General features: G+C 52.8%; 1 protein-coding gene across 3 annotated transcripts in view; it reads right to left on the reverse strand.

The window, feature by feature from the left end:
* The window catches only part of NFASC (neurofascin), a 182869-nt gene extending 180976 nt beyond the window's left edge, over positions 1 to 1893 (reverse strand). Inside the window, exon 1 of one of the 3 annotated variants that reach the window (XM_081112395.1) lies at positions 1799 to 1893. The gene's annotated coding sequence lies outside the window, so the exon portion shown is untranslated. The remainder of the gene's footprint in view (positions 1 to 1798) is intronic. The other 2 variants (XM_081112396.1, XM_081112397.1) reach the window with 2 other exon arrangements.
* Between the last annotated feature and the right edge of the window lie 13893 nt (positions 1894 to 15786).

Genomic DNA, 15786 nt, shown 5'->3' on the forward strand with positions numbered 1-15786 from the left:
CTCTCTCTCTCTCTCTCTCTTTCTTTCTCTCTCTCACACACACACTCAGCAGAATCTTAAGACAAGTAGGAGAAATTACTCTCTCAGAAATGCCAGCTCAGTCAAAATGAAAGGTAGAAAGTACTAGATTCATAGCAGACCCCACCCCCACCCCCAACTCACCTCCTTCAGTCTTTCTGCAATGCAATCCCACCAGATCCCCTGATCCCCAAACCAGGGGAAGACAGCCCTCCCTCTGCCTTCCTTCTTCTCTCTGCCCCCCACTCCCCCAGCTCCTCTGGCCCCTCTCCCCAGGGCCTTCCTCTTCCACACACATTTCCCACCCGGCTTCTCCCACTTACGTCTCAAGTTTGTTGGGCTCTGAACTTGCCAGTCTCTGACCCCAAACAAACAGTTCAGCTCCGGCCCTGCAAGTCTGCCCTTGCTGACGATCTGAATATGGCCCAGCAGGGCTCACCACAGTGCCCAGGGTAGAGGAGACATACCAGGCCCTCATCCCAGGGAGACAGACAGGCAGAAAAAGAGGCACAGTCATCCTCCCCTCCGGACTGAGGGAGTAGGCATCTCCGCCCAACACACACACACACACACACACACACACACACACACACACACTCACCACTGCCAAATGCCAAGAAGGAACCAGGAACCAGGAGCCGCGCCTGGCTCAGGCCGCTGGAGAGGGGCTGCCGTGGGCACCAGTCTGGTGATTCAGCACTCTGCCCACTCCAGCCCAGCCCAATGGCCACACTCATGACAGCTCCTAAAGCCAAAGTGCTGACTGCGAAGCTGAGGAAGCATCCTTTCTAACGTCCGAAATTCTCCGGCCCTGCATCCCAGGGCCCGGAACAAGCCCAGGAAGAGGCTCCTCGGCCGTCCTCAGACCCAGCTCTTCCCCATCCTGAGCACCCTCCCCCAGTTCCTCTAGGAAACAAACCTGAACAGCTAAGGGGAGGGTGATATCAGAGAGGCCTACCAACCCCAAGCATCCTTCGCCCCCAAACCACGAACAGGATCAAACATGCAGAAAAAGGTTATAAGTGGCAACAGCGAGGACCCGGGGCCTGCAGAGCCGGAGGCCGCCCCAAGCAGGGAAGGAGGGCCCAGTGGCAGGTGAAAGGCTCAGTACAAGCCCTGTGGCTCCAGGCATCACCAAGAAGGGCAGGTGGGGAAGGTGATGGAGGGCAGGCCAGGTAACACCAAGGAGGAGAGAGAAGATGGGGTTCCTTAGAGGGACTGTGAGGCAGCTGGGAGAGGCCGGGACAGGTGCGCAGAGGAGACCTGGAGAGGACCGTGAGAGAGCTGGGAGACAGCACACGGTGATGGGGGATGCGGCAGGGAGGAGGGCAGGGAGGGCAGGGAGGGCGCCTGATGGACAGGGAAGGCAGGATGGAAGGGGTGGGGGTCCTACAAAGTGAGATGTGGAAGTAAACAGAGGTATCAGGGCAGGGCGCGCGCGGAGGCAGGGCTCCGGGACACCGGGGCAGAGGAAATGGGAAGGAGGGTGAGGATGCAGGAAGGGGGAAGGGATGTGGCCGGTGAGATAGAGCGGGTGTGGGGTGTGCAGGGGGTCGGGAGCTGGAAGGGAGTGGGGTGCAGACGTGGATAGAACAGGATGGAGTCAGAGCAGGTGACGGGGTGGAGAGAAAGGTCGGGATGTGGACGGAGGGGGATGGGGACAGGTTCGGGGATGGAGACGGAAAGGGGAGGGCGGGAAAAGCGGGGTAGTCGCTACCTAGGTTTCCATGTTCCCCGTTGCGCCCCGACCCCCATCTTTCCGGTGTCGGAGCTCACCTACCTCCAGGGGCTCCGCTCCGGCCCTGGGCGCAGCCCGCGCGCTCCGCTGCCGGCGCTGCCACTACCCCCGCGTCCCCTGCAGCGCCTCTCGCCGCCGCATTAGGGCAGAGACCGGCCCGGGCGCGTCCCCGGGCGCGGCGCGCCCCCGGCACCTTGCGTGCGCGCGCCCGCGCCACTCCCCTCGCGCGCCGAGCGGGGACCGGGACGCAGGAGGAGGAGGGAGGGATGCTCCCGCGCGTCCCCGCCCGGCGCGTCGGGAATGGTTCGCGGCGCCTGGACCAGGAAAAGCCCTTTCTCTTCTCACCCACCCACGGCCTCTCTGCGCACCGGCTTGAAAATGATCATAAGGAGCGGCCGTTCCCCTGTGCGCCTGCTCATCGCCAAGCGTAGGGAGAGCGTGTGCTGAGGCCCCAGCGTCTCACGTGTGGGTCCTGTATCTGCCCCTCCACCATCAGACTGTGGCTTCTTGGGGGGGCGGAAATTGGTCCTCCTCGGAGACCTGCTTATGAAAGACTCTCCAGGAATGTTTGTTGATTGAAGAGTTGTTGGATCCCAAATTGGGGATGTGAGAGAGGTTGTGACATCTGCTGGGGGAAGGGTGGTCCTTAAAATGGGGGGGGTCCTCTGCCCTAAGGGGGGGGGGTCAGGCCTTGTCCCATGCTTGAGTTAGTTGGGAGAAGCCAAGGCCTGCGAGACAGACCCAAGTGCAAGTCCTGGTGGGTGACTAACCTCTCACACGGGCAGGACACTGCTCTGTGAGCCGCAGTTCCTGCACCTGCACAGTGAAGAGGTGGTGGGATGATCCCTTCTGGTCCCTTCTAGCTCAGACGTGGGGAGTGCATTCGGCCCTGGCTAACATGCACAGGCGGGGACCAAGCTCACATATAGCCTGGAGCAGCGGAAAGATCTGGGTCCAGGCGTGATCTTAGCTTGGAAAAGTACTTGGAAGTCGAGCTCCCTGTTCCAGGCACAGTTCCCTCAGCGGCCCCCTGAGGTCCCATTCTCAGCCACATGAGGCTGCCTCTCTGAGTTCACACAGCGCCTGCCTGACACCACCTTCGCTGAGCTCTACCCACCTGCCTGCCTCTCTGACTCCCCCGCCCACCCAGTCTGTGAGCTCTGGGAGAGCAGGAATGTCTTGTTCCCCGTGCTCTCCCCAGCCCTTGAACACAGCAGGTTCATAAATACTTGCTGGAGGAATGATGACGAATAATGATACATAACATCACCCAGGAAACTGACAAAAGGTCCCACTCTTCAGTTAGGTGCTTTGAGATCAACAATGACAACTATAGGCCAAAGACGGAGCCATAGGAAAGGGGGAAAGGTGGATATGCCAGACCCGAAAACACAGCTGCTCACGGGTGTCAGGGATTCTGGGCAAAAGTTTTGTTTTGTTTTTTGCAGGGTCCCTGTCTATACAAACAATTTGATTTCACTCAAAATCTTGTCTCAGCGTCATTCTGGCAGCTGATTGCACGCAACCCTGTGAATGAAATAGCACACTGAACAAAGCAGTGCACCCTCCTGGAGCCGGTCCTGACCGGCTGGTGCCTCATCCCAGCCGGTCCTGGGGCTTGTGGGGGTGTCTGGAGAGAGAGAGAAGGGAGTGAGAGGATTGGAAAATGCTCTGAAGGGCAGAATCTGGAAAATGGGGAGCCCTGTCCAGATGGCACCACTAGCCTCAGCCAGTCCCAGGCACTGGAGGGGGTGGGGGGGTGGGGAGGAAGGTAAATTAGAAAACATAGAGGCAGGTGCTTCAGAGCACTAGGGCTTCTCAGGTCTGGATCCACGGCAGGCTCCCCCGTTCTCCCCTTACTGTGCAGCTGTGGCCGGCTCTGTGGGACAAAGGAAATAATTTCCCTTTTCTAAGCACCTGTAGTATGCCAGCTGCTGTTTCCTTGTGTCCATCATTCACTTGCTTTTCACAGCCCTAGGAGGTAAATATTATATTACACAGTGGTTTGATGGTTAAAGCTGAGCTGGAAGTCAGGTGTAAAGAAATGAAGTCTGGGTCTTAGGGAAATGCAGAGCCTCGGGGCCAGGAGGGCGGAGAGGGAGGCTGTCCCCAGCCGCAGGCCCGTTCTGATCAGGGGAGGGGCACCCCCTGCTGGTGGTGGAGAAAGCAGCCTCAGCCTGTGCAGGCTGGCCGACAAGCTTGGCAGGAAAAGGCTTCGTGCCCAGGCCACGAAGCGGTCACTTCTTCTTTCCAGACATCGGTCTGGCCTTCCTGCTTCCTTTTCTTCCCTGAGTCTGTCCCTGGTTCTGTCTCCAGCCCCAGCCGGCACGGACTCTGCTGGCCCTGGACCGGAGACCTCACTCGCGGTGTCCCTTTGTCAGGGCAAATGGCAAGTCATTAGTGATTCCTACATTCCCGAGCATCTCATGGCTCCCAACCAAATGTCACCAGCCCGGCCTGCCTTATCCTGGGCTCAGGCCCAGAGAGAGGCCCCAGGCACCGAGTCTCCGGTGCTGGCAGAGGACACTGGGCACAGGGATGGTAAACGCTGAGGGTCAGGGCCGGGCCGCCAGCCTCTGGCACACCTTCCAAGCCACCCGCCTCCACATGGTCACCAGAAGGTGTGGGAGACAGGCAGTTTCCTGCCTTTTTGTGGAGGCTTAGCTTGTGACAGCCTTTTGAGAGAGCCATTTGCAAATGCCGTCGGGGCTTTGAATGAGCCCTTTGACCTGCCATGCGGCCTCTGAGGATCCACCTGCAGAAACACTAGCAGGTCACAGCGATGTGTGTGTGCACACGAGGATGGTCCGCGAGCCCCTCTAGGACACAGTGGTCAAATGCTCTGTGGTATCCGTGCAGGGAGACGTGAGGAAGCGCTTGGCCTTTAAAACCAAGCAGGAATGAGCAAGACCCCGCCCCAGCTGGGAATCCCGGCAGTTAGGAAACCTTTGTCGAGAGCTTTTTCTTTCCAACACATTTGTGCAAATAGTCGTGAGAGTGATCTCGCACCGCTAACCACAGAGGATCTGTTTCGCCGTAGTCAGATGGCGAAGGCATATTCAACAGCCTCTTTTCCTGAAACCTCTCATTCACTTTCTCTTTGTGGTGTGCAGGTCTCCTAGTTTAAGACTCAGTTTAAACATCTCCTGCGGGAAAATGTCTCCCTCGGCTAGACCCCGCCTCTCATCCGGGTAGGCAAGCACACGATACAGGCCCCCCTCAGCACGTGGTGACTGGAAGTTCCCTGAGAGCAGGGAATCCTGTATCCACAGAGCCTAGCCCAGCAGCTACCTACTGCTGAAGCTCCAAACATATTTGTCGAAGGAACGTATGAATGAATGAAGGCAGAGCTGTCCTGAACCTATAAACTGGACTGTCTGGGGATGGTAGCCATAGCCTTGTGTGACTACTTCCATGAACCCAAATGACAGATCCAGTTCTTCCGTTACACCAGCCACATGTCCGGGGGCCAGTGGCCACGATGGTACCGGCCGACGCAGAGGGAAGAACAGGTCCATCGTGGCGGAAGGTTCTATGGGCAGCACTGGACTACAGCAGGGAGGCCGTGCGTGGAGCTGGGCAGGGCCCGGCCTGCACGGCGCCCCCGAATGCACCTGCACGAACGGAGTGCCTCTGTGTACCTGGTGCTGTGCTGAGGCGGACATGGAACATCTCGGAGCACGCTGGAAAGAACGCTCCCTGGGCGAACAAACGCAGGCCAAACGGAGGACGCAGGTATTGTCAAGTACAGGAAAATTGCACAGATCAAAGGAGGGAGGTAAAAAGAGGTGTGAGTGTCCCAGTCGCCTAAAAAGCAATGTTTCCTTCGTATATTTTAAATAGCTATGACGTTGCCAGAATTATTTTTTGGAGAAGTAAACATATTAGACAGAAATAATCATGCTGGCTATGGAGATCCAGCCAAGGAAAATATTTGTCTTCGTGCAGCAACCACAGAAGGCCTGCATGTGGCGGCCACGGGTTTTCTGGGTAAGAGAAGATTTACAGTGGCATTTCCTGTTGCTTCCCGTAACCATTGAAATGCCCTAAGCATTGCAACAGCTCAGCCTCCAATCATCTTCCTGACACTGCCTCTGGCACACGGCAAATGGGTAACTACGTTTCGACCGTGTGTCTGGGTTTTCTATCAGGAAAATGTACCCGCGGGTCCTTTCCATTTCTGCCAAAGGAACTCTCAGTCCAAACGGTTAAGGATGCCTCCTTGTGCCTGGACCAGATCCAGCAGGCTGGGGCACAGGGTCCCCTGACTTTTCTTCAGGCCCAGGCTGGCCCCCAGGCTCCTCTGTTTCTCCCGCATCCCATCCCCCCTGCCCCCAGAAGTCCCTGTGGCTGCCAGGATCCCCATGAGCTGGGAGCCAGGAGGTAGCAGCTGAGGACCAGCCATTGTTCTCCCAATTAGTGTATCTTATTGATGCCAATGTATTAGCCTGGAACCCCTGGGAGGTGAGCAGGAGGGGGTGTCTGTTTTAAATAAGTGTCTGTACTCATGTCGGTGAGCTTTACACCTGAGCTCGGTGTGGGAGGCCAGGCCCGAGATGGGTGCCCCTGCCTCCTTCCTCCTCTGGGTGGGGGGACCCAGGAGAGTGGGCGTGGGCATGCCAGGGCAGATGGGATGGCGAGCACTTCTAAAGGCAGATTTGTCACAGTTTCATGAGTGTTTGTGCAGGCTTCCTTTCAAGGGTCCTCCAAGAGTTCATTTTACAACCAAGAGTTTGTCTGTGAACTAGCAATGGCTTTGTAAAAAGAGCGGTCATCATTACAGCTTGCTCCCGCTCAGGTTTCACATGAACCGACTCCTTCCGTCCTGCAGTGTTAGGAGCTGGGGAAATGCCAGCTTCCGGTGTGGAATGAGTCCTCGCACCCTCATTGAAAGGGGGCTGAAGGAAGTCGTGCCACAGTCTCTCAGACACAAGAGAGCATTTTAAACAGGTCGATAAACAGCCATCATTCAAGACCATTCCAACTTTTTTATAGGCCATGAGCTCCTTCCGCTTCACAGGGACCGAGTGCCATGACTAGGATCCTACCTGCAATGGTAAGGGGGGCGGGGGTGGCAGAGACCACCCCCCCCCCAATAGTGTTTCTTCTTTTACTAACACCCAGCTTTAAAACTTCCAAGAACAAACAAAAGCTCCTCCCCTCTCCTCCCCTTGCCCAGGGGGAACCGCCCCTAGGCCTGGCATCTCACTATCGGTGGGTGTTTGTGTGGGTTGGGGAGAATGAGTCGGTCTGAACCAGTGACGTGCTGGGTAATGTTTAACTGGGGGTTCGCTGGATAAGAAGGGGAGCCCTGCTGTGTAGGGGTCTCTGTTGTGTAAACTCTCCCACGGTGGTCAATGTCAAGGTGCCAACGCGAGGTCATTGAGTGTGGAGTTGGAAATCGACACACAGTAGCTCACCATTATACAACATTTCCCCCACACCAGCACAGCTGGCCTTGCCCGGAGGCCCACTGGCTGCAGGGGCAGCCTCTCCCTCTCCCTGCAGGTTACAGTGGCCAGCGATGACTCATGCCGGTGCAAAGCCTGGCCCCTTGCCTGAGGGACTATGCTGCGGAGTGAGTTACACCCAGAGCATCGTGGGCCAGGCCGAGGTCTTCACCTGAGACATAGCCAGACCCTTCATCCTGCTTCCCACATTCCCACTGTGTGACAGCCTGCCTCAGTGAGTCAAATGCACCCGACCCCTGCCTCAGGCTCAGGGAACTTGACTGAAGACACCCAGCTTCAGTGGGACTTCCTGATGTCCCATGTGACCAAGGCAAAATGGAACCAGGTCTCTAGATTTCCAACCAAGTGTCCTTGCCATCCCCCCTCAGCTGCGGCTTTGACTCAAGACTTAGTCCCTATGGAATGAAGCTGTAGCCAAACACCCAAGTGTGGTGCTCAAGACTCTAGAGCAAGCATGTCAAACCCAGAGGCTAGCACGGGCCAAATAAACAAGGTTTGAGTTTATGTGGGCCGAAAAAAAACAAAAGCTTCCATTTTTATAGAAACGTAGGTCTATTTCGATAGAGACATGCTGACTACAAAGGGCTGAAATAAGTGAGTCGTCGTTAACATAAAATAATAGGACATTTTAATAAAAATGAATATTTTTTCTTGGACATTAACTTACCAGACACGGAATAACTGCACAAATTAATAAGCGTCACGCAAATAAACCTATTTTTCTTGTTCTCTGAAAGCGAACTATTTCCTGTGGCGCACACCAAACAAGTCGGTCCAAGACTAATTGACGTGGCCATCGGCTGCTAAAACAGTCGCTGCTGGTGTTAGTGGAGAGAAATGGAGCGCCTGCACGTAAGGTGGTAAGGGAAATGAATGCAACACGATTATAGTAATCAGTCATTAGTGAATGTTGTAGTTCATTATTAATAAGTATGTATAACAGGGTATTGTAAAAATGAAGTTATGAAGTTTTTATTAAAATGTTTCTTACATACCGTTATGTTGGCTGGGCTGCAAAAATATTCGTTGTGGCCCTAACCAGTTTGGCTCAGTGGATAGAGCGTCGGCCTGCAGACTGAAGGGTCCCAGGTTCGATTCCGGTCAAGGGCATGTACCTTGGTTGCGGGCACGTCCCCAGTGGGGGGTGTGCAGGAGGCAGCTGATCGATGTTTCTCTCTCATCAATGTTTCTAACTCTCTATCCCTCTCCCTTTCTCTCTGTAAAAAATCAATAAAATATATTTTAAAAAAATATCCGTTGTGGGCCACCTGCGGCCGGTGGGCCGCAGTCTGACATGCTTGCTCTAGTGCTTTGAGCCCGGCCGCCCTTTCCAGTCTTGCTTCTAGGAATCCCTCTCACACCTTGACTTCAGCCAGAGCCTTCTCTTCCTCAAACCTGCCCTGGGCCCCTTGTCTCCATGCTTTCGATCCTGTTGTTTCTTCTTAGTCCTTGCCCGCTGCATGCAAGGCATTGTACTCCAGAACAGCAATCTCCCACATGGGCTCGGCCTGTCCTTGCTGATAGCAGACGCCTTTCCAAGAAGCATGTGCACAGGGAACTGGTCCCCAGGTCCTCAGCTTCCATATTTGTGCTTTCCTAAAATAGTCGGCCTGCAACCAAAATAGTCCGTTTTCCACCTCACAAAAGAAAGGAAAACCCCTCATCTATCTCCGTTTTCACAGGGTGCATTGCCCTGGAATATAAAAATGGATGTTTCAAACATGGGCTTAGGGGAAGGCTCCTTAGGGTTTTCAAGGTCAAAGAGACCGTGATGGACACCCATAGCCAAGCAAGGATGGCCTGGGCTTTGGTGCCAGGCAACAGGTTTTAGCCTCGGTGCTGTAGGAAACGGGGCCAGTTGGCACCAAACACCCCATGACAGGGACTTTGGCGGGATTTGTTTTAGGTCGAATTTCCCCTATTTCTTTGCTTTACAACATGGGGCCCTCGGTGCTGTACTGAGGGATCTAGAACATGGCAAATCTCCAGGGATCTTCACTTATGCTCAGATTTGAAGGGGAAAGGGATGGGGTGGGGAAGTTTAGTACTGCAGCATAAGTAATTGTATGCATTTGAGATTACAGTGATAATCGCTAACCCAGGCAGCGCTCCTGTGTGCCTGTCGCCGGTGTATGAACTTGCTATCTATTAGACATGCCGAATCATTACATCCTGGCCACGAGGAAACCAAGGCTGTGAACAGAGGCACAGTGCCTTCCCCGGGCCTGCAGCTGGCAAATAGAGGCTTCCCACCCCCGTGGGCTCAGAGTCTGTGCCTTTAACACAGAACTAGGTGTCTTACGGCCAATGCAGGTTTGCTGTTTAAGCTGAGACTAGACTCTCTGCTTCCTGTGACCTGCTTCCTCTCCCAGCGGGCGGATCTGGTCACTCTGCTCTGCCGTCGGCGGAAGGACTTTCTCGTCATCTGGTCTCGGTTTATTCTTCTGCGTGGAGATAAGATGGGAGCAGATGGAGGAGAGATTGAGGGTGTCGCTCAAAGAAGAGATGAGGGTAGACACCAATCCTGGGGATGCATTCTGCATGTCCGTGAAGTTAATTTCCCTCTGTCTTCCAGCTCCTAGGGATGCTGGGAGGGGCCAGGGGAACACCTGCTGGGGTCAGGAGGGTGAGGGCACCTTCTCACCACCTGGGCTGTAGCTGTTCTGGAGAAACACTCCACCAAGCAGGGATAGCTGGGGTGACCATGAAAGAGAACAAAGGGGCAGGACAGCCCCTAGAATGATGGGGGGTGGGGGGGGGGCGGTCCAGGAGGCGGAGAGGGAGGGTGACAAGTGGAAATGGAACCTCTGACTGGGTGCCGCTGGGCAGCTCAGGGAGTCGCACTGGCTCCCTTGCCCGTGGCCCTCGACCTTGGAGAGTGCCCCCATCTCCAAGAGGGACTGGCAGCCGCAGCACACTCCTCTGCAGAGGGCACTCAGCTGCCACAGTGGCACCGAGATGGACGCACGGGGAAGAGTGAGAATGGTACCCAAGGGCTTGGCATTGAGGGTCCATCTGGACCTGAAGCTGGGCTGCAGGTCCCCAAGACTACCTGTAGGTTCAGCGGTGACTAGAAGGACTCACAGGAGTAGAAAGGCTCTCCTCCTGGCACAGTGACCACAGAGCGATATTAAAGTCAGCAGCACACAGGGCAGGGCCCAGGAGGGGCCCCGAGCCCATCCCAGCTGCCCGCTCCCAGGGAGGGTGTGTGAACAGCACTCGCACTCCCAGCAACGATACCTGGCAATGGGAACAGAGGGCTGCCAGCCGGGGACACTCACCCACGGTCTTGGTGTCGGGGTTTTGAATTGGGGCTCAGTCAGGTAGGTATGGCTGGCCTTGGGGCTCAGTCAGGTAGGTATGGCTGGCCTTGGGGCTCAGTCAGGTAGGTATGGCTGGCCTTGGGGCTCAGTCAGGTAGGTATGGCTGGCCTTGGGGCTCAGTCAGGTAGGTATGGCTGGCCTTGGGGCTCAGTCAGGTAGGTATGGCTGGCCTTGGGGCTCAGTCAGGTAGGTATGGCTGGCCTTGGGGCTCAGTCAGGTGGGTATGGCTGGCCTTGGTGGGCAGCCCCTCCAGAGGTGGAGTAGACTGTGTGTGGCCCAAGGCCGCACCACATGCCTCAGTATTAGCCTAACCTACTGGCACATCCAAGGCCCCCCAGTGCACAGAGACGCTGTCACCAGCCAGCATATTCCAGGGCTTAGAGGTCAAGTCCCAGGAGCCGGGCAAGGGCCTAATCTTTCCTTGGGCAAGACTAAGACTCCCCTGCCCAGCAACCAGCCCAAGTCACTGTGGTCTCTGGAACTTCCCCATCCCCTTCCCTGCGGGCCCTCAGTCCCTGCTGCCAGCCCTGCCTGCAGGGCGAACCTCTCCAGCATCTCATCCATGTCCAGTCTCAGGGGCCACGCCAGGTTTGTAGGTTGTCCCAGCTCCCTGGGCCGCAGCTCAGCAACCGGCAGCCGTGCTCCGGAGACCCAGTCCCTGCCTTCGGCCCAGGCAGGTGCCTGGTCTTCCGTGCTGCCTCCACCACCTGAGCTCTTGTCCTGGCAGCTTTGAGACCGAGCCCTGGTTGCTTTGCCTGTGCCCTTCTCTGGGAGCCCAGCCCCGCCCTGAGTCCCCTGTCTGGGGCTGGGACCTTGCTGCCCACTTCCTGGCCTGGACTCTGCATTCCTCAGCCTGGATCTCCCATCCCTGGGTGCCCCCGGCTGCTGGGAGGATGGCTCCTGCGGTCGGAACCTGCCCTGACAGCACTGACTGCTGGACAGAGATCAGCACCGCAGCAGGGGTAGTCCTGCCTTTGTGGTTGTGCAGCCATGCTGTGCCCTTTGGCCAACACTGCCAGCTGGTCAGACCGTCTCCACGTGGTGTCATGGGGCTCCGGAAGGTTCTCCGGGCAAGCGTGGCCCAGCGCTCTGCAGCAGGGGACGTTGAAAGGGCGATGGCTGACTGACCGCACAGCAATGCTGGGCCTCTTCCATTTGTACCTAGTGCTCGTTCACAGGCTCTTTGCGGGGAGTTCTGGCTTCACTGTGGACATGAACTCCAAAGCTCTGGGATTCCTTTAGGGGTGGGGGACGTCCAGCCCGCAGGCCGTATCGTTTAGTCTGACCCTGTCAAGGCAACCACAGGTGGGACTCGGAATTCAATAAATCTAGGAGCTCTTTTCATAGCAACATAAGCTTTAAGTTGATAATTGTGTATGGCCCACGAATGATGTTATAAATATCCAAATGGCCTTTGGCAAAAAAAAAAAAAAAAGTTCCCCACCCCTGCTTTAGACCAAAAGGACTTAAGGAAATACAATCCCTTTTCAGAAGCCCTGGGATGAATAAGGACCCTTAAAAAGCAGATGTATTTTACAAGTCAGAAGAGCTCAGATCTGAGGGAGGTAATTTGGCGTAGACACTGTACATTGTACCCTAGTGGGGTCTGGGGCAGCTCTCTGTAAGTCAGCACATCAGTATGCCTGCGGTGCAGTGTGGGAACGTGCATGCTTCGCGAGATGGAGAAAGCTATAATTCATAGCCTGATGTCAGGTCAGGTCAGATTCTGCGACAAAGTGATTTCAGGTTAAACTAGGTCGCTGTCGTAAGTTATGACAAAGTTCAGTTCTAGAACTTTCTGAGCAGGTGAAGTATTTTCCGCATATTCTTTCCTTTATATACTTCATAAGCACCTTGAGCGCAGGAATTGTGTCTTATCTGTTATCCCTAAAGCCTCCTCCAATTCCTGCCACACACTAGACACGTTGGTTTACCTGGTTATTCCCTCACAGGTAACACCAGGGCAGGCAAGCCTTCCTGGGATGAGTTTGGGCCGGTTCCTGGTGGGCCATCAGGAATAAAGCTGTACGGGGTTTCCAACTTTCCCCCAAATTTCCATGAAGGCTCCACAATCTACAAAGCATTTATCCCCCCCGCCTCTACCCCCCCGTTCTCTGAGAAGCAAGCAGGAGCCAGGGCGCTGGCGGAGAGCTCACAGAGGGCCCACGGGGACCCGTAGAGCATGTGGGAAAGGGTGTTGGGCCCTTGTGTCACCGGTGTGTGACTGCTGTTATATTTGGGCCCCAGTTTCTTCACCGGCTGGGTAAGTGAGCTCCAAACTTGGGGGTCATCACAGTCACCTGACTATGGTAGGTCTGGGTGGAACGTAGAAATCTGAGCTTTTTAAAAGCTTCTTGCTATAATAATGATACCACAAAAAGGGGGGGATGATCGACACAGGAGTAACATTCCGACATGTCACTGGAATCAAGCTATTATAAATCTGAAGATGATTCTAATGAGTTAAGATGCTTATGGGCCCAGCTGGTGTGGCTCAGTGGTTAAGTGTTGACCTATGAACCAGGAGGTCACGGTTCAATTCCTGGTCAGGGCACATGCCCGGGTTGTGGGATTGATCCCCAGTAGGGGGTTTGCAGGAGGCAGCTGATAGATGATGTTTCTCTCTCATCGATGTTTCTATCTCTCTATCCCTCTTCCTTTCTCTCTGAAATAATTTTTTAAAAAGATGTTTATGGTAAGGCCTAACACAACTGTTGAAACTATAACTAAAAAAAAAAGTTAATTTACCATAGCTAAGATTTGGAAACAGCCTAAGTGCCCATCAGCAGATGAGTGGATTAAAAAACTGTGGTACATCTACACAATGGAATATTACGCTGCAGTAAAAAAGAAGGAATTGTTACCATTTGCAACAGCATGATGGAACTGGAGAGCATTATGCTAAGCGAAATAAGCCAGTCAGAGAAAGATAAATATCACATGATCTCACTCATTTGTGGAATATAATGAACAACATAAACTGATAAACAAAAACAAAGACAGAGAAGCATTGATCAGACCGTCAAACCTCAGAGGGAAGGTAGGGGAGGGTGGGGGTAAGGGAGAGAGATCAACCAAAGGACTTGTATGCATGCATATAGGCCTAACCAATGGACACAGACACTAGGGGGTGAGGGCATGAGTGGGGGGTGGGGGAGGCAATGGGAGGATAAGGATACATATGTAATACCTTAATCAATAAAGAAAAAAGTTAAATATCATTAAAGAAATTAAAATACTACATTAAAAAATTCACTTAATGCAAAAGAAAGCAGTAGAGGAGGAACAGAAACATATATGAGACATGAGACATAGAGAACAAAAAGTAAAATGCAGAGGTAAATCCAACCAGATCAATAAAACATTAAATGTGACTGGATCAAACAACCTAATCAAAAGACAGGGATTGTCAGAATAGACAAAATGCTCCAACTCTATTCTGTCTACAGGGGGAATATTTTATATTGAAAGATATAAACAGACTGAAAGTAGGATGGAAAAATATATATCATGCAAATCGAAACCACAAGAAAGCTAAACTGTCTATACTGACTGATATCAGACAAAATAGTCTTTAAAACAAAAAATGTTAGTAGAGATAAAGAGGTACATTGCAGAGTGACAAACGAGTCATTCCATCCGAAAGATAAAAAAATTATAAACATATCCGCACCTCATGACAAAGCACCAAAACACATGAAACAAAGACAGACAGAAATGGAGAAAGACAATGCAACAATATCCACCTTTCAAAAGTAGATAGAAAGACTGGACCGAAGATCAACTAGGAAACAGAAAACGTTAACACTGTAAACCAGCGGGATCTAACAGGCATCGACGGAACGCTCTACCCAGCAGCATAAGGTACCCTCTTCTGAAGTGCACACAAACCATCCTCCAGGGTAGACCAGATGCTGGGCCGTAAAACAAGCCTCAACTGTACTCTTGGGCATTCGTGTCAGAGAAATGAAAACTGATGCTCAGACAAAAGCCTGTATGGGAACGTCCATAAAACTTGAAACAGCCCAGATGTTCTTCAATAGGTGAATGGTTACACTGTGTTTTTATCATAATTATTAAAAGTGTTTTTATTATGGGAAACCTGAAAATCTTACCAGCTAGAGAGAACTTCAGCTACCCCTCTGCTGGACATCCCACCAACATCCCACAGGTACACACATTTCACACAAACAGGTACGTGTATGCCTCCAGCAGTTCCCTCACCTATTTGCTCCCAGCATCAATTCTCAAAAAAAGCTGTATGTCCCAGAGGGGCAGGCCACCATTTCCTGGCTGAGGGGCTGGGAAAGACTGTACTGTGCTTTGAAAATCCCCCCAAATGACTCTGAATATCTCCCTTCTTCAGGGAGGCATCCCCCTCACCCAGTATCTAGAAAAATCCCTAGAAACTGCACACATGGGGTCATCGCACACAGGCTATTTTGTAAATTGCTTTTTACATTCTACATCATTACATCTAGTGGCGACATGGGATACATTTTTTTTATTGTGGAAGCAGAACTTAAACATTAATTCCATGTTGATATAATTTAGATATTTTTCATTAAAAATACAAAATTTGCCGAACCGGTTTGGCTCAGTGGATAGAGCGTCTGCCTGCGGACTCAGGGGTCCCGGGTTCGATTCCGGTCAAGGGCATGTACCTTGGTTGCGGGCACATCCCCACTGGGGGGCGTGCAGGAGGCAGCTGATCGATCTCTCTCATCGATGTTTCTAACTCTCTATCCCTCTCCCTTCTTCTCTGTAAAAAGTCAATAAAATATATTTAAAAAAAAAATAAAAAAAAAAAATAAAAATACAAAATTTTGCAGTGAACATCTTTGTATAATTAGCACCTTAGATTCTATACTTCTCAGTAGGATTTCTGGGTCAGTGGGTTTGAACATTAACAATTTCTGGAACACAATGACAATACTTCCTGGAAATATTGAATGGATGTATATTCCCATCAATGCTCATCCAACCAATATTGCATCAGGCATCGTTGAATCCTCAGAGTATCCCCCACACCCTTGAATCTCTAAACGTACGTTCCAAAGCTATTTGATAAAATACTGCCTCTAGTCTTCTGACCTCAAGTGAAGATGCTAATGCTACTCATTTACCTCTGAAGTTAGGACACCTGCTAGGAGGGCCCATGCCTTTCCCCTTTCAACAAGCAAGGCTATTTGCTGCGCTTTCCTGCCGCCTTGCGGTGAAACAGGAGAAGTTCATC

This window comes from Myotis nattereri (genome assembly GCF_964212035.1).
Source record: "Myotis nattereri genome assembly, chromosome: 18".
Taxonomy (NCBI): domain Eukaryota; kingdom Metazoa; phylum Chordata; class Mammalia; order Chiroptera; family Vespertilionidae; genus Myotis; species Myotis nattereri.